Genomic DNA, 27,686 nt, shown 5'->3' with positions numbered 1-27,686 from the left:
ATTATGCCTGCACGGCAATCATGATATAAAGTGGGTTCATCTGTAATTGACATGATGTATACTGTACTGTTATTGGTATACATCTATTTGAGTTGTTTTCATTAATGTGTGTCTAATAAAACTAAATTTGTGAAAAATAAAGTGAAAAATTATAAAAAATAAAAATAATTTCACGGGGCTCTACTCCTGAGCATGCAGTGCCATTGGGGGCCTATTGCCAACAAATAATATTTGACGGACAGACGGACAGTATGTCTTGTACCTGAAAAGATAAATGGCACACATACTGTATTTTTTCAAAGATTAAGAAACGGTGTGTGAGTCTACAGTATAGCTATGCAGTGTATTCTGTTTGGAGGGCCCAACTACATACTTTCTACATTGTCTCACCAAACTGTTCCCCATAGAATGTAACACACGCAGCCCCCAGGGGGAGTAGATTATTAGGTAGTGTTCCTTTTTTCCAGCTGCTTTCCTGTAAAAAACATGCTTTGTTTAGCCACAGTGCTATTACATGTTCACAGAATGCAGTGATGTCTCCAGGCAACTCGATTGGGTGGGAATGTAGTGTACTACTGTAATATTCTTTTGATGTTTGTCTATTAGAAGATTGTACTGCAACATCCAGACAGGCCAGTAATCAAGAATGAATTACAGTAGGGTACAGAGTTAAATACCTTCTACAGTTATCCAATTTTTCTGGAAACCAGTGGTAAGGCAATGTGAGCTTGCTTGAATGCAATACTGTTAGTTAAACTGAATACTGTATTTGACTGCTTTTAAGAACACATAAAGACAGATTGCAGCTAGTATTATAAATGGTTACTTTGAAAGTTGCTATTGGTATTTCTTGAGATACATTTCTTGGAGGAAGAATAAAACTTTGAATAAAGTATAAAAAGACCACATAGCCCCTTTGGGAAAATGGGTTGTAGTGCGCAGGTGTAAAGGTGATGCAGTGCTCCAAACAACGACAAACACAGTTCTGATGAAGTGGTGATGGTTTTAATTATAATCCAAGGGTCGAAACTGACCAACAGAAATAATAATGAGATACAGGCAATACACAACAGTGTGTACTGCTCTGTATATTTAATTCACGGGGTAGTCCCAAACAAAGTACATGGTATTCAAAAGACACATACACAATATACATACAGTCACCAGTCCTCACTGAGTGCAGTAGTGCTCGTGCTGTAAATACAATTTACCGTGTTGCAAGTGCAGTGATGTTCTGGGTACGTGCTGGCAAAACACGATACAGCACAAAACAATGATACAGCACAAAATAGGTCCTTCCGGGTTTTAAAGCAATAACCAAAACGAAGGAACAGAGCACGGAACTTCGTCCCCTATTTGTAACGTCACTCATGACCCCTTGGTCAACGATTGCAGCTGCTCCAATCCATGGTTGCCACATTGTTTCCCTTCTGGGTCGATGAGTTAGTGCACCGAAGCCCCGCCCCCTTTCTAGAAGACCGACTTCCTTTTAACCCTGGGAATGAATTGTTAGGCCAACAAGTCCAAGGTATTCTGTTCCCGTTACTTAGTGCCTTCAAAGGTCGGGAGGGAGATTTACCACCAAGAATCACTGTATTTCTTTCACAGCCCCACAGACACCCATAGGAATAGTGCTGGGCATTGGTTACAGATTTTTCAATTCATTAGAAACATAACTTATTACTGTAGAAGCTGCTAATGACCTGCTGTTAAGTGACCTACAGTAGTGGTAATGCTCAATTGTATAATTAACCAGTGCAGACTGCAGTACATATGTTGGTTGCCAGCACCTCATGGTACAATAAGCCACTGTACTGTACATATCCTAGATGGATTTATGAGTTGATTTATTGCTCCTCTGTGGTAAGGAAATGGGTGATCTCAACTTTCAACTTTCCCTCCACTGTGGTACTCTACTTGGCTAACAATGGTTTCCATTGAAAAGGTTAATAATCAGAACTCCTGTCAAAATTTAATATTTTGTCTGCGTTTACTGTTACCACAGAAACCAAACATATAGATATGGACTAGAACGGAAGTGATTTTTATGCGTTTATGAATTGGATGTGTTCCCTGCTTGCAAGCTGCAGCCCGGAAAGGTACTTGTATCCATTATGTTTGTCTTGACATTGTAAGAGGAACAGAATGGATACAAGAGGCCTCTAATGCCATTTTCTTTTATTTCCTGTGCTAAATAAGCCTGCCAAAATATACACACTACTGTAGTAGTGCTAACAGGGGGATTAGACACTACAGCATAGCACTGGAGGTCCGAGCAGTAAGAAACCTTAGAACACCACCGTGTTTATCCTTACTTCTGTTAACCCTTTCCCTATGCAACCTGAAAGAGTTAGGGAACTTTGACAAGTTAAGGCAAGGTTGACACTCTGATTTATGACATACATTGTAACTTATATAATTTAATAATGATTACACAGTTTGTATTTCAATTAGATAGATATGGGAGGGGATTATAGCTAGGTCAGCACCCCTGCCCTTTTCAACACTGATGGTATACCGTGCATGTCTTCATTTAAGTTCTGACCAGACTACTTCATTATCTAAGACACTATGGCTACAGACATGTTGGTATCCTGACACCCATATATCGACAACCTGTTAGTGTATCAGCAGACTATAAGATGTGAAGTTTATGGTAGAAGAATGCCTTTGAGTATCATTTCAGGAGTTGGACAATTTTTAAGTAGCATAACAATTATTTACAATGCAAGTGTAGAAAAACTCAAAAGTGAAGTATTGATTCAGTAATGCATAGAGGTTCAGTTCCAGTGAAAATTCAGTTGTAATCTTTTTAACATCAGTGAACTTGTTTAGAATACCTTCAGATGTCCTTGGATTTAAAACACAGCCCCAAATTCCCACCCTCCACTTGAGAAAAAAAAATCAAATAAAGATGCATTTAATCATATAAGAAAACTAAGTGTGGAGGCAGTTTGCAGCCGTCTGCTGTCACACAGAGCATTACAGTTATGCGCCACTTTTCTTTTTCAGTTGTGATTGCTCACACATGTTTTTCTCCCTTTTTGTGAACTGTGAAAATGCTTGGCAAGTAGAAAAATACGGGGGGCTGATTAGAACTGAGCCTAATAACTGAAATTGTAAAAGCTTCTCTTCAAATTCCTTAGGAAGTTAATGACGCTTTGTGACTGAGAGGACCCTGTCGCTGGTTCAGCTGCTCTGCTGCTGTGTCTGGGGAGCCTACGCCTGTTACAGGCGGGTGCAGAGCCAAAGCTTGCTGTGTTTACATTGAGGGGGAGGGCGTCCGCTCCGCAGGATAACGGAAATAGTTAAATGCTGGTGGATTCTAAAAGTCATGATTATTGTAAGGTACTGCTTGATAACATTAAAAGCCATCAAGATAAGAAGGTTTTAAAATGTGTAAAATGTATTTCTAAAAAAAAAAAATCATCTTACCAAAGCACTGTGTTTATTTCCCTGGCCAAAACATACTGTACACCCTTCTGTACAAAGGTACACCAAGAGATTAGAACCATCGCCAAAACAGAGATGTTTGAGTTGAAAGAAATCTGAACCCTCAACCCCCCCCCAATGCCGCTCAGATGACATTTAGGCAGCAGAGAAATACAAAGCATTTTCATTTTGAAAAACTACTTTCCTAACCTTTTCCTACTGAGCACCAAAGTTGGAACACAATCTCGGCTTTCCAAAAGGTACACCATAACAGCTTGCAAAAATAGTTTTTAAAACCTGATTTTTTTTATTTTAAGGGTCAAGCTTGCTAACCAACAGCATTTAAATTTGTGCACTGTTTTAAGTAGTCTGCTGTTAGTGATTGAAGTCTTATCCCCCCCCCCTTCCTAATATTTGTAAGCTGTACGTGTTACTGTGCCAACCAAAAGTAATGAGTACACTGTGGTTTAAGATCATTTCCGAATCTTGGAAGAGCTTTGTAGTCAAAATTTATTAAATCCAGCAATATTGAAATAAACAGTGTGTCTCAATAAAAAATAATGACATTTATTTCAAGTAAATAATTCTCCAGAAAGTGTAAATCTTTTTTCTATAAAAAGAAAACTTGCAGATATTATGTGCCTTACTGTTTTATTTATTTCCCTGTCTGCTTTAGGATGTTAACTGTCTAACTTTTTCCTCGCTACGTATCTGAAGTCTTTTAATTATGTTACACAGGGTCCTTTTTAATTATCATTCCTGGAACTTGTTTGTTTAACTGTTTTATTTCAGGGCCCTACAGTGTGCAGCATTCACCATATGTTTGTAATACATTACAGGGGGGTTTGTAATGACCGAGACTTGAATCTGTTAATGTTACAAAACTCCTGTGGTAATTAAATAATTGTAATATAGACTTCCACTAATCTGGTGTTCGCTTTAGTGAAAACACCATTATTAATCCATCCAAAGTGTCTGGTATGACTGGCAAATACTTAGAATCATAACTGAGTGTGAGGAACCTGGAAGTTTAATTGATTTTTTTTTTTTTTCTACTGTGTTTTTTAAATTAAAACCACAGCAATAGTAAAAACAGTTTGTATTTATTTGGTGGAGTAGTGGTTAGGGCTCTGGACTCTTGACCGGAGGGTTGTGGGTTCAATCCCTGGTAGAGGACACTGCTGTTGTACCCTTGAGCAAGGTACTTTACCTAGATTGCTCCAGTAAAAACCCAACTGTATAAATGGGTAATTGTATGTAAAAATAATGTGATATCTTGTAACAATTGTAAGTCGCCCTGGATAAGGGCGTCTGCTAAGAAATAAATAATAATAATAATTGACAGATCCTAGATACACTATTTAGAGATAAATTCTTCAGGCACCAGTACTGTATACCATATGTTGGCTTATTTACAAATATTCATACTTTGGAATTGGATTTACTCCCAACTTTGTAACATCCAGCTAATCCAATTTATACATTACACAACACATATTCAAAACACTAGGATTTCTCATAGATGCACAGAAATTATGAGAGACAGCAGCACTGGAAAATTGACCAGGATCCAGTAGTGGTAAGTTTCCAAATTAGTTGAGTCCACAAAGGAATGAGCTTTCCGGTCTCATGAACTCTACTGGGAAAGATAAAGGAACATCTTCACCAGCAAGTTTGTACAAATTCCCCTTAAAGGTCACAGAAAGAATTGCAGTGCATCCTATGAGGCCTGCTGGAGAGGAACACAACAGAGGATGTGATGCTGCTCTGCATTGTGCATGGCTTGGTCATATCAGCACATGCTTAGGGAAATACTGTAGCTAAGAATACATGCCAGCTCGGTGTATTTATTACAGCTCTGTATATCCCAGAATGTAATAAATACACAGCACTTTCCTATTAAATATGCAACGTGCCAAAGCTTTCTTTCCATGGGCCAGTTACACCTTGCAGGCATAACATAATAAAAAGTAATGCCTTTTTATAATTGAACATCACAAACATGAAAAAAACATCCTCTTTAATCTGTTATCTGATCATTATTATAAAATTTAACAGATCTAAATACACCACTTTACCAGCAAACATGACGTGGTATCTTGCATTGAATTGTATTATTGTAACAGCCATTATGATGTTATTGACAGAAATGTAATACATATTTGAAAATATTATTGCTCTGTATTGTAGTTCCCCTCTAGATTATTCACAATATTTAATTAATTTTGCTTCTGTTACATTTGGCAATGGATGTTTAAAAGGATGTCCTGTATAAATATCATATTGTGATCCAGCATGGTTTTTGAGTGCTTAGGAATGTTTTGTAATAAAATGTCAAACAGATTTCCTAAACTGAAATACAGACTGATTATTACAAAACAGTTTTAGTGGGAAAAATCACAAATGCTATTAAGCATTTATACAGATAGGTGACCAACAATAGGGTTTTGAGGGAAATGAAAAATCTACGTCTTAATCATTTTAAATCTTTAACAGAACCCCGTTTATATTACCATACGACAAAATAGAATGGATCATTTGTAATGTCATAGCAGCCACATTCTCTTGGTCTTTCCTTTAAACACAGTCTACAGAAATGTGCTATTTCAGTTTATGGCTCTTTGTTTATAAACTTGTCGATTTCAGTCAGCGGTCCAGATAAGCTGCCTACCTGCCTTTTTTACACATTAAAAATGCCCTAAATTTAAAGCATATAAATATGCATAGCAATTTTGCTGCACAGCTTGTCTGTCTCCCCTCCCGCCTCCCCTAAAACCTCTTCTAGCAACTATATCTCCCAGAATACAATGTCTTCAGTTACTAGGAATCTGTACACAACAAAAACCAACCCAGCAAACATTATCCAATCTCTGGATAGCCCTGTTGTCTTTGCAGCCAATCGCAGTAGGAATAAGAAAAATTAGAAGCTACACAGGTTGAAGCGTAGACACCTGTCCAAAAAAAGGTGCCTATAATATTAAACAAACTGTTTTAGAACTTACTTCTGCATGTCCTTTTTTTATTTATCTGTATATCTTTAGTTTGACGTTTTAACTGAGTTAACATTAAGAAGTTAATGTTAAAATATAAGTAACGTAATTAATATGAGTCTGTGTGATACCTCGAAAAAAATGTGATGACCGATAAAGAACCTTATAGAACACACGCGTGGATGTACAGTAGTTCAATGTAACGTTGCAGTTAAAATGGAAGACTTTTTTTTTTTTTTTAATGCCTACCCCATTACCATTAAAGATTGTACAGTATTTATTGAGATTACTCATGACATCAAGGTAATGTTGCATTTTACCCCCTGAGAAAACATTTTACTCTCTCAGTGTTAAAATTAGAGGGTAATTTACTCCCAGACCCAAAACCCGGAGTGCTGATTACAGTAAAACATTATAAGTCTGGAGAAGTTAAAAAATGTGGTTGTGCTCAAAATGTGGATCAAATCTCAATAGAGCTGGCACATACTGACTTGCAGGAAGGCAAATTGGGGAATTGAATAATGGTCTGTTGTAAAACAATAATGACTTGAGCACAAAGTCCTGGCCAATTGCTTATTTTTTTAGTTGCAAATTAGTTTTAGATCAGCAGATTTGTAAGCACTAATCGACACTTAACATTCCACAGTAAATATCAACTTTTGTAGTAACCACAGACAGTGAGACATACTCATTTTAGTGTTGAGTTGAAAATGTATTAATTAATTGAATATTGCATTTCCAGAGGTACATTTTTTTTTTAAGGGTAGAACTTATTACAGACTCCGCACAAGAAGATAACACATTCATGTCGCTTGCAAAATGTATAGATTCTTGGCACACACGTATTTGAGTTTCTCCAAGATCATGTTTTTTTTTCCCTAGCTCTGACAATTCACCTAAAAAAGAGGCGCACAAGACATGTCTGGAAACTGAACTGTGAAAGCATAACCTGGCCATGGCTCTGGACTGTAAATCATTTTAACAGGGGTTTATAAGAAATACTGTATGTTTAAACAATGCTGGCTCAGAGGTAATGGAGTAGTTTTAAACAACAGTTTTAGTTGAGGAATAATTGTTGATTTAGGCAAATAACAAAGTGCAGCTAATCTCAAGGAAATAATCATGGAAAAAATATGATTGAGTTGCTTGCATGTTTGTTTCTTTACATTTCTCTGAGTCAAATAAGCTGTTGAGCTATTACTGTAGTCCTTGCCAATGAGCAAATACTTTACTGTTACCATTTGTTTCTACGAGAGAGACTAGTGTCGTAAGTGAAACATGATAACATAATAATGTCAAAGAGTATTGCTTAAAAGTGACTGTAAAGGGGCTCCCGAGTGGCGCATCCGGCAAAGGTGCTCTGCATGGAGCGCAGGATGCGCCCTATAGCCTGGAGATCGCCGGTTTGAGTCCAGGCTATTCCACTGCCGACCGCAGATGAGAGCTCCCAAGGGGCGGTGCACAATTGGCAGAGCATTGCCCGGGTGGGGAGGGCTTAAGTCGCCCAGGGTGTCCTCGACTCCCTGCGCACCAGCGACCCCTGTGGACTGGCCAGACGCCTGCGGGCTTGCCTGTAAGCTGCCCAGAGCTGCATTGTAGTCTGACACTATAGCTGAGGTGGCTGCATGGTGGGCCCGCAGAGTGAATAGAAGCGGTTGGCTGATGGCACACATTTCGGAGGACTGTGTGCGTTCGTCTTCGCCGCTCCCGAGTCAGCGCAGGGGTGGTAGCGGTGAGCTGTTGGGTAAAAATCAATTGGCAACTACTACATTAAATAAAAAAAAATAAATAAAAAAGGGACTAAAGAAATCAGCCACACACACACAGTATAAACAGTTTAGAGACATACTTTTAGAACAACCCTTTTAGTACAAATTTGGCATTAAAAAAACAGCTTAGATTGAAGTGGTTATTTAAATAAGATATCAGTATTTTCTATTGTATTTTAGTGGTGGACCTAACATTGCTGCAGTTAGTGATTTTCCTCCATTACTTGCAGTTTCCTATTGGACTAGTTTCTAGGAAAAGTAATGAAACTTACAGCTGTCCAAGGGAGCTGTCTGCCGCCAGCCAGTAATTGCTTCACTACTGGGACCTGGCATTCAACCTCGCTCTGCCTGAGTTGCTGCAGATTATATTTGTAAACTGTCAGGTTCCTGTATTCATGTGGTTTCTTAAACATGCAAAGTCAGATTTTATTTTTTTATTTTTTTTAGGACAAAGACATTTCTAGTGTCTTATTCTTATTAAAGCTCTAAAGTCTTTATTTTTATATTCAGGTCCAGTGCAACCCAAAGTTTCTTGATGAAACACATTTTAGCAGTTAGTTCACTTAACCCGATTTTGCAAAATCTTGGACTACCTGTTGTTACCTTGGTTAATGTAGTCCAAGATTAGAGTTTATCCGAGTCTGTGAAACCAGACGAAAGAGCTTAAAAAGTTATCTTAGAAAAAACAGTAACAAACTGCAATAGAAGTTATGCATTACTTCCTATTTGGTAAACTAAAAATAAAACAAAACTTGCCATTAAGAGGTTGTATTTAATCTGTTCATTTGGCATAGTCAGGCTTCCATAACTCCATCATACTGGCTGTGTGATGATAAGGAGGAAAACCAGGCCGATCAGTCTAACATCCCCCATACTGCTCAACCTGGAACAGGGACTTGTGGGCAACAGCTGTGGATAAACTCACAGCTGCTTTGCTTCTACTCCTTCCACTGCTATCACCATTAGGAATTGGTGTTTCAGGGTCCTTATATTGAAGGGAAAGAAGATAGCAGCGACCAGAAGTTATTAAATGAATAAAAAACCATTGAATCACATTTTCAATGGTGAACATGATGCTTTCAAACTGGGTTTTAAATGAAATAGCTGGTATCAAGCACAGAAGACCACCCAAAGAACAATAGCTGACTCTGCTGAAGGGATTCATTTAAGTGACAGCATGATGTCCTTTGAGAAAGACGGACTGAGATCATCTTAAGTGTTCCTACAGGGTGAATGTTTTCCATCAATAAGGCATCCGGTTCAATTGAGGATTTAAATACAACAACAAAAAAATCCCTGATTTGTGCAGTGGGTCTTACAAAAGCATGACATTTTAAACTATGTTTGTTTGTTGTATGAACTGATTGAAAACAATCATGAATATAGTAATATTGGCATGCATGATAGTTCCACAGCTCTGTCGCTACAAGAAAAAAAACATGCAACAATACCGGCAGTGACAGTGCATGGGGGGCATACAGCAAAATGAACAGGAACAGAAAATGCACAACCAAACACTGGGAAATGAAACTAAGAAATATAAGTTGCTGGTAAGATGCGAGCACGACTGTACCAGGGAGGTTCCGTTGACACGCCTCGCTATACTTGTGAAATCCCTGCTTCTAGTGACAATAAAACCTGGATCCAGGTTCCAAAGAGGTTTTAATTCACAAAATCCAGGTTAGTATCTAGGGTAGTGTGGACGATCCTGTCCTTGGCTTTTCAACACCCTTGAGGTGTGTCAGCTTCTCCCTTTTATTGCAAAACTCTCTGCTGGGACACGCCCACCTGCTGGTTAATTATCCACAGCTGGCCAGTCCTCAGTTGCTTTTCCCCCGCAATCAAACACAACAGTTAGCATGTCTCCGATGGAACGTCTGGCTCTAATAAATTACAAAACACAAACGAACATAAACCAAACAAAAACACACATTAAGCAAATCTCTCCTAGTTCTTGCTGGAACTGTGCCTATTGTCCCACTCTTCAAGAGCACTACATTCAAATCAACTAATACATCCATAAATTGGAAGTCAAACTAGCGAATCACTTTAGTCAGGTTATCAGATCATTTTTAATTGGGTGAATATACATTATCTGTATCTTAGCTGATATTTCCTCCTGGCATTGTGACAGGAAGGTAGAGAAACTCAAGCTTCCTCCTGTGCCCTAGCAATCACATTTTTATAAACGGACGTGATTGCATGACTATATTACTGAATCATTTATTGTCGTTTTTAGCTTCTGAGAGATGTGCTTATTACCTGTCGACCATTAAAAAGGACCTGTCAGTGTGATGGTACATTTTAATATATCATCTGAACAAAGCCTTTTCTGATACTGCCTTTCTGAAGTGCTACAGGACAATGCTGCTCGGCATGAAAGCTGTTGCCATTGAGGTGAATTTCCAAAATGTTAATCCTTTCTGTGCAAGGTTCTGGAAAACGCGTAAATCACAGATGAGATGGAGTTATCAACAAACAGCAGGTGGGGATTGTGAGAGTGATTTCAGAAAACAGTCCTGTTGTTTAAGAATCTTGGGAATATGGAACTGGTTTTGTGATTTGATATTGTTTATATATTGACTGGAAAGAAAGCGAGTCAAGCCTCATTGTTTCCTAATGGTGTAGCTTTTCTTGCAAGTAGCGTCTCATCTTCAGCCATTATGGTTTCCGCCACAGAGCCTGATTTTCAGAGATGACCATGGGCATAGCACACATCATTTCATAAAAAATGTGGAGAAAATGCTGGATCGCTTTTAAAAAAAAACTGGTTCCCAAAATCATTGGTTCATCTACTGTATTTGTTGTAAAATACAAGAGGAAAAAATTTAAAACATTTATCTAAAACAATGGCTTCACTGACACAGAATCATAACCAAATGCTAATGCACAGACACTTAAGAACATTAAAAAAAAAAAAAGGTTTTAAAGCTATTTATTCCTATTTATCACGTTTTTTTTCAGAAAGGAAACAGTGCGACACAGTGAAGTTCCCAAACTCCATGCATGTTTGTAAACATGGAATGTGAGTGACCCCAGGGCATGCAGTACAGTTTGGGTTGCTGATAAAAGAATGATCAAATCGGTACTTTTGTCTAGTAAACCATTTGTAATTACAATTGATTAATTTAGCAAACTTGAGAGTTTTGGATAGGTACAGTAAATCACATTGTCTTTTATTTGTGACCAATTGTCCAAATGCAGTTCAGTAACTGTGAGGGTCAGGGTTATGGGTCTGGGCGAGACATAATCTCATGAAACAACTGGAATTTATTTAGTTCAACCTTGCTTCCATATGCGTGCCCAAAGCCTGGAACTTGCAGAATTCCACATGACCAAATTAACTAGGTCTAGGTCTGCAGGCTCAATAGCAGGTGTTTTTTAACCAGACTCTGTGTTCTAAAATAATTGTGTGAATAATCAGGAATGTGCATATTGAGCTTGTTTCTCTCAGCTGGGCCATCTAGCTTATGGACAGATTAGTGAATAATATGCAATCATGTAAACAGATGTTTTAGACTGACAACAGGATTTGTGAGTAACTGTAAGGTCATCAGACAGTATTCATTCATTCAGTATCTTTACCTGAAAAAAAGGACTCGTGACTGAACAAAACTCTGGAACATACCACAGTAGCTAGACTCATATCAAATCTTATACCACCTGGTGAGTGCTATTGTTAGTTTACCATAATTTGATTTTGCAGCATGTTAAAGCAGAGTATGGCTGGCCTGTCTGTCTGTCTGTCTGTTGATTTGGTTTGCCTTTGGAACTTTCCATACATTCAGTTAGGTTGTGGGTGGGACATGTGAGCTTGAGACTATTTGGTCTGATTAAACGATAGTGGATGACTCTGTTGCAAATGCATATGTTGTCAAACTGCAACAACAAGGTCCCAGCCACAACGAGACATAAAGAAAGTATTTATTTAAATGTTGCTCTTTGAGCCTAAATTTAGGGTGTTTTAGGATAAAAGGATTGTAACCTCATGCAATATTAGGTTTGCAGTTAGGTTTACAACATGCATCTGTGAGTCTATCACAATACAGTGTTTTCCCAGCTGTATGTTGGACAGCAAAACAAAAACAACAAAATAAATGGAATCTGCATTGGGACCTTATGATAAACAACAAATTCTGATGGAGGGGCGGGGGGGCAGGACGACAGGGGGATGGATGTATTCACATCCTCTTCACTGATTCCCATGGAGAGTAAATAGATAGCATTCCAAATATTAGACCTTTTTCCAGACCGCAACTGTGTGAGGCCATTTTCACAGTAGCTTTAGTAGTATACTGAATGTTGCAACTACAGTAACTAAGCTTTCTGTTTGGACAGGCTGTCATCGATAGATAAACTATTGCTTATAATGGGAAAAACAAACAAACAAACAAAAACCACAGGGACCCCCACAGATTCCTACACGGCTTTCTTCATTATCAGAATCATACAGGGTATTAAGAAATAAAAATATGGTGGAACTTCGTTCAAGGATTACGTTTACTCAGTTGAAGGATGATATGCTGCACAAACTGTTTTTTTTTTTTTATATAACTGTACATGTCTGCCACCTAGTGGACTTCCTACGCATTTCCAAAAGTAGTTTTAAATTAGTTTTATAAGGCTAATCACTAACATTTTAGCTACAAAACAAATATCTTCAATTTAATGAACTGTATCATTTTTGTGTTAAGAAGTTGCACATTATTTAGTTGTTCCTGGATACTAAATTTAAATATGTGGAAGTGAATACTTTTGGGGTTGTATTTACAGTAAAATAAAAGTTTTTATAATACAATGAATGTGACCAAATAACAGAAAGCAAGAAAGGTTGTGATAAATCCCATCTATTTGAAACAGAGAATTCGGGGGTGGTTGAAGGCTTCGGTTCAAAGCCTACCATATAGACACTTTACTGAAAAAACAAAAACAAAACATGAAACCAGAAAAAAGCTAATTGAGATGAGTCATCTTGTTTCTAAAGGTGCCTGCAGACATTGCATGGACAAATCATTCATACCATTTAAGAACACACAAACAAAAAAAAAAAAAATCAAATACAGGCCTGCAAAATAAGACTTTGAGAGCTCAAGGTTGTGTATAAAGTATCGTGGTCTTGCCTTGGGCAAATGTTTACTTCAACCTACAGTACCTGCTGATCAGCAGTGTATGGCTTCCTTATTAGTAACGGGGTACTGTTTGTTTATTAGTAACGGGGTACTGGGACCAAAATGGAACTGGATGTATTCAGTGACACTGCTTCTTTATTGAAGACAGTGTGTGCTTTACTTCTGTTCCCTGTGGGCTGTTCTGAGATTTTAAACTAACAATCAACTGATGTGTATTTTTTTTAGCCACAGATTAGCGAATGGACAGTATTAGTTGCACTGTCAAGCATGTGCTGTAGTGATTTTATACTGCAGTCACTGTGAACACCCACTAGGAAGCAGTGTTGGGTGATGCAAAATGCTATAGTGGTACAGTACACAGTCCAACACTACTGTACACTGTAACCAAGTGCCAGTAAACTGTATTTGGAAATAATCGGGAATTATTGTTACAAGAAACCCTGCTTGTTTAACTCTTGTTTTGTTACATTAATATACAGTACTCATTCATTTCAGAACATATGGTCAAATTTATCATCAGTGACTTAGTATTTCATGTTTACCATATGGCTTATTGTAGATTATCCTTTTAGTTATTTGTAGGCTTATTTTCTTTATTCCTGCTTAGTACATATCTAACAGATAAAGTAGAACCAACAATGAACCTAGGAGTAAAGCATTAGGAAATGAAATCGCATCTAATTTCAGCACCTCTTAGTCCTGCATACCGAGCAGTGATTGATAAGAAAATGTTTCTGACTTGAACTGTACTGCTTAAAAGAGAGATTGCTAGAAAGATAAGGATATCAAAGCAAAGAAAAATGAGAACAGGCTTATCGAGCATCATTGTCATCTCCTGTTGCTCCAGTGTTAAGTGTTTTATTGCATGTACATAAGCCCTTGCAGCATATAAATCCATAAAATAGACCATTTTTTTTACTACTGTATCTGTGAGATCATCATCAGCAGCTCGCTTTCATTACAAGATTAAAAACCGAATGATAACATGGATCAAGGTTTCTCTCATTAGCACACAGCTGTTGGTTAGTCACTGCAGAACATAATGCCTGGAAATATTCTAACGTTATCTGGAGATACGTTTCTGTTAAATCTTATAAATCAAAGTGCTAGAAGGAACTCTGGCTTCAGGAATCAGTGTTCGCACCGTAGGTCTAAACACTGCAAACGTAGATGGAGCCAATACCTTCATTAAATCTGTTTAGGGACGAAACGCATATGGTATTGGTCTGGTGTACCACTTCACATGTGCATTCTACTTACACTTGGCGCTTTTAAGTGAATGAGACATTTGAAATATTCCTACCACATCTGGTATATTGCATGGTAATGTTTTAAAGACAAGTGAATGTGGGAATTAAATGAGCCTTACTGTGTAAACATTACATTCATAACTGTAACACTTTGAACAGGTTCAAATGTTTAAACTACAAAACACATACATTCTTAGATGATATTGAGTTGGAATTTTTAAATGACTACACCCACACTCTTTTTTTCACCACTGTTACACTGATTGTCACAGCATTTGCCTTACTATAGTAGTATTTTTGGATGTATAAAATAAACTGAATAGTCATGTTTAAAATCTCTTCCCTTTAAGATGTAAATAGAACAGCGTAATAGCATTTCTAGTTTTAAAGAGACTTTTTTTCATAGAAGGGAAACAATGCACACTTGAAGGAATTGCAGTTCATTGTACAAAATACTTTATTGCATAATATACTCCTTCTATATATTAGTGATAGTTAATACAGTGGGAATTGAAGGGAAAAGTTAAAGCGGGATGGGGTTGCTTGTTTTAAATAAACTCATTTGTGCTATCTGAGTACCCAATGTAAGAATTTAAGACCTTTTAAGAGGTTGTCATGGCAACAGTGGAAGCTTAATGAGCAGGATCACCTCACTTTCCAGAGTGAAATTCTAATTTGTCATGGTATTAAGGGATAATGAGGCTATTACATGCAAGATTGTCATTGACCATGTAAGATGACTGGTCTACGGGCTAATTTGTTTAATAAAATAGGAATGGGAATAATTGAATGGTGAACAAAAGAGCCTCTCAAGTTTTATGTGCTGGTGATTAGATGAGCTAATTAGCCATTTGCTTGCATTGAACAGGCTTTCATTTACAGCATTTGCAGTGACAAGATACTATTTATGTTTAAGCAACAAAGCAATTTGCAATTGGTATTTTAATTAACAATTTGTTTTCATGAAGTCGATGCAGTAACAAGTCTTCAAAGCTGTATTGTGTGGTTTTCTCATCTCTGAACATTGCATGGGCTTGTGTGTGTGTGTCTCTGTGTCTGTGCATTACGAAAGCCACTAGCCTCAATAATTAAAGTGGTTTTAGTTAATTCAGTGTTCCATAAATCTACGATCTACTGTTGTGGACTTCCATTCACAAACCTGTATTCATTTTTAAAATGATATCTGCACATTTGATCCTTTGCAAAGCATGTCACTATAGTAACTGCCAAGCATATCAGTCATTAGTGAAAGCAGCTGCCTGATTAATCACAAGAAAAAAGGAGTTGAAGGGGTGAATGGTCTCTCCAGGTTAAATGACCTAGGAAGTGCAAATGTAACAGACTTTTAGTTATCAGGTACCATGGTTAAACTTTCTTGAACCATGGTACCAAAGACCATATTTTTTAAATGTAAATACACGTATGCTATAACACATTCAAATACATGTGTGTTATGATCCTAACAATGACTGCACACTATTGAATTGGTTGGCAGTTAAGAGCAGGATTGATTTAAAGAATGTACTGCTAATTTATAAAGCTCTAAATGGTTTGGCCCCAAATTATATTTCTGAATTGTTTATGAGGTACATTCCCACTCGTAACCTTCACTGCGAATTCAGGTCTGTTAAGGATTCCTATTTCATAATTTGTTTTATTTTTAACTTTATGTTGTGTACTTGTTGTTTTGCACTTTGTTTTGTTATTTTAGTGTTATTGTTCTAAACTGTACAGCGCTTTGAGATGTTTGCATTTAGGCTCTATACAAAATAAAGTATTATTATTATTATTATTATTATTATTATTACAGTATCTTGTCCTTTAGGCTACATACTGCTGAAGTGCTTTGACGTGATATAACTTGAGACATGCTCTTTGAATGCCAGCAGAGCTAAATTGTCATTTGTATGTTGTTTTTTTTAAACCTTTTCTTTTCTCTACCTGTCAGTGAATACAGATTTGATGGTGTTTCCATATCTTTTTGTTTAAATGTTATTATGTGTTTTCTCTTGTCTTAAACCTTAAAAAGTATGGGACTGCTAATGTCCTTAAGAAAAGCACATCTAAAATGTGTTAATTTAACAAATAAAACAGGAACAAAATAAGGGATTCATATCTTTAGGCATAAAGGTGCATGCAAATCAACATGTACACAGATGCTTTCACCAGAATGTCCTCCCTGTAGAGTTAATCCCTGGTTGGCAAGCGCAATACAAGCTTTGAGGTCCATCAAACCAAGGACAGTTTGTTCTATGCTTCATGCACAGAAGGTACTGCCAGTGCTGGTGCCCAGGTTTTTGGAAGCCTATGGGTTCTACATGCTGAGTACATTCCAAAGAGGGTCATCTGTTGGCAATGGGCCTGGGGACTGCAGAATCATGTTTGTCAACACCTCGGCTCTTTTTTTTTATCTGTTTTAAATAGTAGTGCGAAATACATCTTCCAGGTCAGTGTACATGTAATGTATTGGCTTTGTCCATCTGACCACAGTTCAGATGAAAGTGAAAAACCATGTTGAAAGCTTTGATTGTTGATTGAACCCCTGAAACCAGTTGAAATCCCCATAACATTCTGTGCAGCTTCCTTCTCCATGGTTGAGTATGAACATACAGTAGTTCAGTCTTCTAACATCGGTTTCTTCTTTGGATGTTTTGATATTTATTTTTGTGAACGTTTCTGAGGCTTTTTAACTTGATGGGTGAATGAGACAGGCACAGTTAGTTTATTATTATTATTATTATTATTATTATTATTATTATTATTATTATTATTATTATTATTTATTTTTTTAAACAGTCCAAAAACCCACCAACTGACTATTAATCAATGAACATCATTATTTTTGCATATTGGTGTGATTGGCCATATTTGGTAAACACCCTTCCTGTTTTAAGTATAACTCTCTTTGTGTTGCTGTTTTGGACTCTCCTAAGATGAGTTTTTGTAAAGTATTTCTTAGTGTATTGATATAATTGCTTGTGTGAATTTATTGCTTGGTACTACAGTGATGCATTGTATTGATACAGGTTTGAAGGCTTAATATTAAATAGCTCCCCGATATGTAAACCTTATGTTGGGATTTAAAATGTACCCCTTACACTGTAAGCCTTACAGATTACAATAGTACTGGTAATGCTTCGTGTTTTATGTTTTTAATGATTATATTGTCTTTCAGTAAATTGATTGTAAAGGACCTAGACTGAACTTTGCTTTTAAGCTCCACTTTATTTAAAAGTTCAGTAAGAAAGAAATCAAAGTACAGCATTTATCATGGAGTTAAGTATGCATTACATCATTGAACGTGGGATGAGATATGTCATGCACAGAAACATGCTTTCCCGGTACTGTCACTCTTACTTAATGATTTCCAGGTTTTCATCAGGGAGTCAAGGTCATTCTGTTAATTTTTTACAAGAGGTACCATGCCACACCCTCTGAAAGATTTGTGCTAAAGATGTTTTTTGAGGGTTCCAGTTTTTGCTTTGTGAGGAACACAATAAAAACAATACAAAACAACAGTAAAGCAATGATACAACACTAAAACGTCAAATATTATAAAGTTAACTGTACTTGAAATCTGCAAATGGCCCGTTACCCCACTGACTAAAAACCTTTTGAATGTTTGTCCTCCTTTATGAACTTGTTTTCTGTATAGCTTAAAAATTGTACTTCCTCTACTTTTTTCCTGTGGCCTCCCCCTCCAACATACCCATTCTTTTTCAAACTTCAAGTTAAAAAAAAAAAAAAACCAAACGTCTTAATGCACAGTCATATGCCTGAGTGATGTCTTTAAGCAGAAGAGGTGAAACAGTCCCATGTGAAATTCAGCAAGGGATTATGAATTGGCACAGAGTTCACTTCCCTACAGGCTGTTAGGCACAGTCTTAGCAGGAGAGACTGAGGGAGACCAGCATCTTGTGGAGTACAATACAGCCAACAACTTCACTACAGGGGTGTTTCAAGCAAATAAACTGGGTGCAAGGGAAGCAAAGGCATTGGCGACACAAAGGTAGGGTAATGGGTCTCACTATTGTTTCTGCTAGATGTGATAAAGACTTCACTTTCAGCCCTATACTGTACATGCAATACTGTGTGCTTTTGTGTATTCCAGGTGGATTTAAGACATAATTTATCACAGCAGATTTTTACAGTAAACTCTGCTTTATTGTATTCTGCTGATCTCTGAGATTTAGAACTTGTTGTTCTTAAATAAATGTGTTGCATTTTGCACACTTAATATTGGGGGTGAGGTGGCGGTTTTGTGCATTTATTGGTGGTGTGCATGTGGTAAATTCAGAACTGATGGATGTTCTGATACTGTCGTTTTTGTCTGTCAGTCCTTAATTTGTCTGAGAAAGCAGTCACACTTACTGTAGTGGTTCTGTGTTGAGGTTATGCAAATAGAACCCCTTCCAGGAATCACAGCATGCTAAAAAAGGTTGACATCTTTATGTAATATACTTTTTTTTCATGCCAATAACTGGTTCACAGAACAGTTCTCTGAAAAGGTGGCTTTACAAATTAACATTAGTTATTCAGCAGCAGATCTCGGCTTTTAGTTTGTATAGCTATCATTTATTGTAACATTTAAATGAAAAGTTTGGAAAGAAAAATGTGGACAAATGCAAAAGTATACATTGTTATAATACATACTTTTATAATACAGTATCTGTTCCATATGGTTTATGTAAAGATTTGCTAAATAAATCAAAATTGTTTCAATGTCAAATAAGACAATTAACAGGACTAAATTAAAATATATATCCTCCTTGGTTTTTATTACCATTGGCATGTTTCTTTTTTTCATTTTGTTAATAGAAATGTTATTTGGCGCACCTAAACAAAGCGGTGAGTATAGTTTTAGAAGTGGCAGCGACTAGTCTATGTAAGGTAGTCCCATGTGTTAGCTGTATTCTCTTAATCCTAACCCTGATGGCTTTTCTTGAGGTTTCTTCATACTGTACAGTATTTCTGCTTCTGTCAAAACAATTGTATTTGTGATGGATGGGGAAATGGCCCAACATGCTTTTACATTAGGATGCTATGGCAAATCATTAATTTTATTTAAAATCCCCAATACTTTTCTTAATTTTAATACTCGACTACTGTAGTATAAAAATATTGAATAAATAGGGTATAAGCGGCTCCTGAGTGGCGCATCCAGTAAAGGCGCTCCGCGTGGAGTGCAGGATGTGCCCTATAGCCTGGAGATCGCAAGTTCGAATCCAGGCTATGTCATTGCTGATTGTGAGCGGGAGTTCCCAGGGGGTGGCACACAATTGGCAGAGCGCCGCCCAGGTAGGGAGGGCTTAGCTTGGCAGGGCAATCCACTGTAAGAAAAGAGATATGTCACACACCAAGTTCCAGTTTCAAAATCAGAGGTTGCTTTATTGTAATCACAAAAGAGTGAGGTTACAGCGCTGGAGAGAACTTCAAAATTCTCTAACGCAGCAGAGTTCACACAACATTTTTGTACATGCATGCAAAACAACATCAGTATACACCCCACAAACTGTTCATGCCTTTTGTCACATCAACCTTCACAAACTGTTCATTCTCGTTATCTACTAGCCTCCACCTCCCCCTTCTTGCAGTCTGTTCTCTCTTGAGACAACTATCAACTCTAGGCAACTTCAGCTTACAGTATTTTAACATGCATACTCATATTAACTGTTAAGCTTAACTATATTTTGTTAGTAATTATACCTTGTTCAAACCATCATTAGTAATAAAAGTAATGAAAGAAAGAAACTTCTCAAATTCTCTCTTGCACCACGGTTCACCACGCACCAGCGACTCCAGTGGCTGATGGGGCGCCTGCGGGTCTGTTGTGGAGCCATTCAGATCTGTGTTGTCCTCCGGCACTATAGGTCTGATGGCTTCGCTGTGGATCCGCAGTGTGAAAAACGGCTTGGCAGGGACACGTTTCGGAGGACGCGTGTGTCAAACGCCAGGGGGTTGCAGCAATGAACTGGGATTAATAACACAATTGGCGATTACAAATTGGGGAGAAAAAAATGAGATAAAATCATTGGCAACGACTAAATAAAAAAAATAAAAAATAAGGTATATGCAATGGAACATATAGGATGTTGTTAATACTTTTTTAAAATCATAATTTTCTTTATATAACAGAACAATGTATCATAATATATAAATACTTAAATCAATATTTAAACCAAAATTAATTGAAAAACATTTTAGGTATATTTTAGTTTTAAAATAATTATATAGGACTAGTTGGTTTTTATTAGGGCTACTTTGAGTTGATAGCAGATTTTTTTTTTTTTTACAATTTAATCGTGCAGAATCTATTTTTTTATTAGAAGATCTGTACTTTCTCCGCAGCAGTCCAATCATAAGTGAGCGAAGGTGGTACATACACCGTTGAAGGTATTCTGCGTTTCAGTTGAAGGTCTTGTGAGTTTAACCAATGGGAAAGTCAAAGATCTACCCTGGTTTTGCAGCTGTCTAATCATTAGTGAGCAGAGGCGTGACAAATATGCTAGGGTGCACGGTATAAGAATAGCTGAATTTCACAAGATATTGCTAATATTATAGAGACTTTTATTGAGAATTGTATTGAGAACTTTGAAGTAATATTTCTAATTACTTTTTACAAATTAAAAAAAAAAAGTTATCAGACAATGGAGACATTGTAGTTGATTTGGTTACGAATCAATTTTCAAGAAGAACTTTCTCAGAAAAATTGAAGAGTGTTTAAAAAGGGAGGTATATACACCACAAGTACTCGCCACTTCCAACATTCAAATTATGAAAGGTATCCATGGCTTACCGGTAGCTGTCAATTAAAAAAAAAAAATTATACTGCTGGAACTGTCTTTTGTTCAGTACAGAAAAGGCGATGTGGAGCAGCACTGGCTACAGCAATCTAGGATGTCTGTCGAAGTCAGCACAAAAACATGAGAGTCCCCAAAGTCACTTGTGAGCCACTGATACACTAAAAACCTTTGGACAAACCCAGACTGATGTTCAACTGGATGAGCAGAAGTGTAGGGATACAATACATCACAGTGAGCAAGTAAGAAAAAATCATGAGGTTCTTAAACACTTGATTGATTCTGTTGTTTACTTTGGCAAGCAAGAACTGGCATTCAGAGGGCACGACGAAAGGCACCAATTCCTCAAATAGAGGTAATTATGTGGAATTACTTTCTCTGATTTCTGACTACGACAGCATGTTAAGCAATCACTTGTCAATAGCCACATTATTCTCGGGTACCTCTAACAAAAGCAGTACAAGAAGCCACGTATGCAGCTGTAATGGTAGATTAAACACTCGACGATGGAAACACAGCTCAGCTGTCTTGTATTTTCTGGTATGTGACTGACACAGTGGCCCGAAAGAACGGTTGTTTTGTGAAAATGTGTTACATTTACTAAAATAAAATTTTATTGATTTTTTTAGATTTAAGATTCTATTGATTTTTTTAGATTACTATGCAGGATAGCTGCTATAAGATGATTACCTTTATTAAAAATGTGCACGGATTAATCAACTTATGCCCATAAATAAACTGATCAGAATTTTTAATCGCGTGAGAGCCCTAGTCTTTATATCCCTTGACCCCAACACAACTCTTTGGACTATGCCTTTCTTAATGTCTACTGTTCGTATTGTATTCAAACTTGGTGCACTGCTCCCAGGTCCTATTGCAGTGTTACTGTACGTAAAAAAGGCTGCCTGAACAACTGGTAAAGCAGACACAGTTTTTTTTTTTGTCCTCATCATCTTGCTTGTGTGCTGTAGAACACTGATAAATCATCAAAGCAGTAGCTAATTTATTGTACACAGAAATACAGGTCTGCTTTCTGTAAAACAGGACAGATAAACACACCTGCAGGTTGACTGACGGTGCAGCTGTGAGGAATATTGCTAGTTTTGGATACTTGTACTGTATAATGTAGCTGTTATAAAATAGATGGTTCAGCTTTCACAGTGTGCATTTATTAGCAACAGCCAAACTCAGATTTTCTGTAAAAACAAAAATAGTCTTCTTGTAAACCATTATTACCAGTAGCTGTTTTTACTCTGATTTTCAAGTCTGAGTTAGTGACTGTTCAACATTATTCTCATTATGGAAGCAGAGATCTTGTCTGTTTCTACCTTATTTTAAAGCCCAAAGCAATGAATAATTGTGTTTACTGATGAATTTTTAAATGCATATGTCTGTAACCTTTTATTTTTATGAAGCTTTTTATCCCCTACAGGTACTTTTTACATAGAAAACAATACATCATAGGCAGGGTTTCCCCTGGGTTCTAGATTTTTGTAGTCACTAGTGACTAATACTTTCTAAAAACATTAGTCACTCCAGATATTCAGTAGTCACTACTGGCGCACAGCTCAAGTTTTCAAGGGTGTTATGAGTCCTGATTTTATTTTATACCTTAAATCACTGTATTGACCAAAACAATTATTGAATTAAACCATTTTAATAATGCTCTACAGTTTAAATAAATTGGTAATTTACAGCTGTAGTTTTAGAACATTAAAACTCAAGAACCAGATTTATTTGCCCATAAAAGCTACATACAGACACAGAATGCATTATGAATTACTTATACCATGTATGTCTTTTTACAATAAAAAGAAAAAAAAGTGTTAGAATATTATATACAACCCATGGAAACAGAGTTTTGCAATAAGGCTGAAACTTTGCTGCTTGTTTTCTTTTTCTTTTTCTTTTATCTGACGCTTGTGAGCTTTGTTTGTTCTTTTTTGTCTGGTGTTCCGAATCCAAGTCTTCATCTTCTACAACTTGTTGTTCTGTTTGTTCTATTTCACTCTTGTTGAAAAAACGAGTGGATTTTCTTCTGCGACATTTTACAGTATTGGCTAACAGTTTTGTTTTTTAAATCGCGCGCACGTTTACCGCAATCATGTATTTATATTGATGATAAAGTTATAGAAAAGAAGGCAAAGAAAAGTTCACTATCCACGCATCTCTACAGCTGACCTCAATACGAAAACATATTACTGGCATTTTTAAATTATTGGTGACTAAAACGTACAGTACTGATGCTAATTACAAAATAATAATAAAACGCTTACCTAGTATCAGTGTGATGGATGTCCCTGCTTGTTACCACACAAATCACTGATGATGGCAGGGAAATTGGAGAGAGCTTCAGTCACAAGACATTTTTGGCGTTTTTAATCTTTGATGGTATTTCATCTTGATGGCCCTTTGCTAGTAATGTACTAGTATTGAGCAAACAATCCACATTTTTTCACTGAATTGAAAGCTAAAAACTCTTAACTCTCACACCAGACGTAACGGCATGTCAAACTAGACCGCATGACAATACTGCGGTTTCTGACTGGCCATACATTCTGTATTTTGAAATGAACCAATAGTACTTAACACAATAAACTTTAATCGGGTCATTGAAACAAATAAATATCGACTTGCAGGCATCAACGCACACAGGAAATAAAATGAGTTAAATACTAGGCGTTTAGTTTTTTAAAATGTATTTTTTGTATCCTACACAGACTGCAGTAACCACCCAACTGTTTATATTACATTTAAACAACAGGGCTTATTTAAAATGTACATATTTAATATGTAAATTAGTCGTGTGTGCACTGAACGCTTTGTCACAGCTCGTCAGTCTGGTGTTAGCGATTAAACGTAGCTTACATGACAAAAGTTTGCAATAGATTGGCAAGTGGTACTAAATAAAATGCGTTGTCTGCCATTTCAGAATTTTTCTCGAGTACCCCCAGGGGTACGTGTACCCCAGTTTGAAAACTGCTACAAGAAACCACATTACCAACAGATACAGTTTAATAGTAGTCGTATTTAAATGCCGTTGTCAGTGACTGGTAAATTCTTCCAGCTTCCTCTTTTATTTTGACAATTTCCATATAAAAAAGGGCATTTTTATCTTGACATGTTTCATTCTTAGCCACCAAGTAAATATTTTGGACAGTTTTCAAAACAATTGTTGCTTTATTTTAACAACACACGTTGGTGTTGTTGATAAACGCGTATATCTGCTTCAGGTTAAACGATAGGCCCGTGTTACACAGAACACTACAAATACAATGTCAAATATACAATAAGTATTTCGTTGGTTTTGTGGATTTGCTAGGTTTTTAACTTATTTTAATACTGCACATAATGATATGGTTTTGAAAATGCTACTTACCAAAACCATGCTGCACGTGAACTGTATAACATAATAATTGTATTTACGTCGCCAACCACGGGATGAGAACGTTGTAGTCAATGAATCGATGAGGCCGAGGCGCTGATCTGATCAGCAGCAGTGGCTATGGTTTAGCGATCCCTTCTTTTGAAGAAAGAGACGTTGTGTGTGTCTTTAACAAAAGGGATTTTTTTTATAGTACAAACAGAAACGATCGTCACTATTGACGATTCCACTTTTTTTTTTTGTCGTCACTTTCAAAAAACATTCGCAAATTACGAGAGTGACGAGCGACAGCGAAACCCCATAGGTACGGTTGCTCAAGAACTGTAAGAGGTGCACATATTATTGGTAGTGATTGATGAATGTATTAAACAAACATCATGTTTTCAGTCTGCCAGCTGGTGCTAACTTGACAGACATAAGTGTCCAGACCACTGAAGTGCAAATGTTTTAAGCGATGTTATCAGTTAGTTTCCCAGTTTGTGGTGCACCAATAGTCACAAATTGGTTTCAATATTGTCTTTTTAAGCATTTCCTAAAATCCATTCATTTGTACGCCAGTGTCTTTTTTTGTCTATTGCTTGTTAAGTATGTGTCAATTAAACTTGTGATTGGTACTTGATAGTTTAAGCCTAAGGCTCTAAATAAATACTTCTTGCAGTTTGCCTTGGTGCTTTAAATCATATTACTGCTGTGAAAGGTCAATGTCTGCACTCTGGCAGCAAAAAAGATGGAATAATCCTTTGTTGCAACCTACATCCGGAGTTTTCACATTAGTACACACCAGTGAAATCCCTGCCAAATCTGCTTTATGACTCAGTTTTAAATAGTCTGCAAACCGTTTGAGATGCAGTACTGGATCAGTAGCAGAGACTCCAGCATGCCCCTGAAAGGTACAGAACCAGATTCATATACTATAATGCCATTTCCACAGCTCCAATGCCTAGTATGCGTGAAAAGGTCACAATGTAGTTCAGTTAATCTTCTAATGACTTACAGTCCGAGTTTATTCTGAAACAAGCATTTTGTTTTCTGATGTTGTTGTTATTATCCTGTCCAGTGAATTTCACAGTGTGATAGTGGAATGTACTTTCTGTTTTTATCATTAACTAGACCTGGTTAGTCATCACTATGAGTGATCTGAATGGTGGTCAACAGTTTTGATTGTGGTTTATTTGTAGGTTGTGAGGAGCTGACATTGCAGGCTGGTTCTTGGCAATGTTGGGTTTTATCATTGTGAACAAAAGGGTTGAGTGTCTACCCTTTTACAGTCAGATTCAAATACACAGTATTAAAATGAAGTTGGTGCGGCTGCATACTTTATCATGAGCATTCCAAATAAATTTGTTTCTTTTCAACTTTATTCGAATCCAGACTAGACAAGCTTGAGTCAAAGAATACGCAACTCGCAATACAGTGTTACGTAGCCTTTATGTTGGTTTTACATTAGTGACTGCTTTTTCACTTGTTTTCCTTTTTCAGTATATCGTGTTTAGCTGAAATGCCGCATTTTCTTGATAATGAACAATACACTTTTTCACCATTCTGACTTGTTTACATAATGTAAATCTGCCAGATTCTTCAAGGCTCTGATTTATGCTAGCTCTTGAATGCTCTTAGTTTTTGATGAAGCATTCCGGAAAAAGAGGTGACCGAATTCCAAACTCTCTCTGTATTAATTGACAAAATGTGTCCAACCTGAAAAACACCAGACATCCAAGCATGTGAAAAACATTCCCCCCCCCCTGGAGAATGGATTATAGCACAGGGTTTGTGAAAGGAAGGGTTGCAGAAGATCTTACAGCAAATGGTTTGGAATGGAAATGTTCACATCGTACAGAATGTGCAGAAGATCTTAAAGTGTTGCACAACCCCCTGTGGTTTTCACAAGAAACACATTACTTTACCTTTGCTGTATCCCATGTTGTTCATATTGCAGCAATATATTTTTATTCACACATCATAGGTAAATCAACAATGGATTTGTTTTTGTTTTGTTTTCAACCTTTTCTTGGGAATGTTCGCCAGGAGAAATATAATTTATTTTCTAAATATCGTAGTGTATTCAGATCATGCTCCTGAAACAATGCTGGTGCTCTGATTAAAATGAGTGGTGTGTTGTGGGAACAAAAACACAGTATTTCTGCAGGAGAGAGTATGATCTGGATACACTGTGATGTTTAGAAGAGAAATTATATTTCTCCTGGCAAATGCTCCCATGTTAATGTTGAGAAATGTATTCTCCAGTTGATTTATTAACCACGATGTTTGATCTAAAAGTCTGCAATATGTCTTAAAATATAACGCTGCGATATGGACTGACTTTTTTTTGAGGGTGAGACTCTCTAGATCAGGAATACTGTTTGCTTTTCCTAACTGTGTTGATTATTAAGCTACAGTACTGGGGCTTGGTTAATCGGGATTTTAATCGGGGGGCCTCATATAATACTTGTAATGCGATTACCCCATAACAATGCTCCTGGTGATAAAATAAATCATATGCTTTTTTAGAATTGTACTATTGATTCTACAGTATTTGATGTAGAAGAGGCTGTGTGGTCCAGTGGTTAAAGAAAAGGGATTATAACCAGGATGTTCCCGGTTCGTATCCCACTTCAGCCACTAACTCATTGTGTGACCCTGAGCAAGTCACTTAACCTCCTTGTGCTCCGTCTTTCGGGTGAGACGCAGTTGTAAGTGACTCTGCAGCTGATGCATAGTTCACACACCCTAGTCTCTGTAAATCGCCTTGGATAAAGGCGTCTGCTAAATAAACAAATAATAATAATAATAGTGTTTGTTTTTTTCTAATTGATTTATTTTACATCATTTGTTCTACTGCTTTATATGAGCCATGTTATACTTCAAATGTAACTTTCACAAGCACTTGTTAATAAGGGTGTAGGGGCACATTAAGATACAGCATGTAGATTA

General features: G+C 37.0%; 1 protein-coding gene across 2 annotated transcripts in view; it reads left to right on the top strand.

Moving 5' to 3' along the window:
• The window catches only part of plce1 (phospholipase C, epsilon 1), a 114,320-nt gene that overhangs the window by 18,410 nt on the left and 68,224 nt on the right, over positions 1-27,686 (top strand). The gene's annotated exons all lie outside the window — the stretch shown is intronic.

This window comes from Acipenser ruthenus, chromosome 13 (genome assembly GCF_902713425.1).
Source record: "Acipenser ruthenus chromosome 13, fAciRut3.2 maternal haplotype, whole genome shotgun sequence".
Taxonomy (NCBI): Eukaryota; Metazoa; Chordata; class Actinopteri; order Acipenseriformes; family Acipenseridae; genus Acipenser; species Acipenser ruthenus.
Note: the sequence above shows the minus strand (reverse complement) of the source record. Positions and strands in the feature narration are given on the sequence as shown.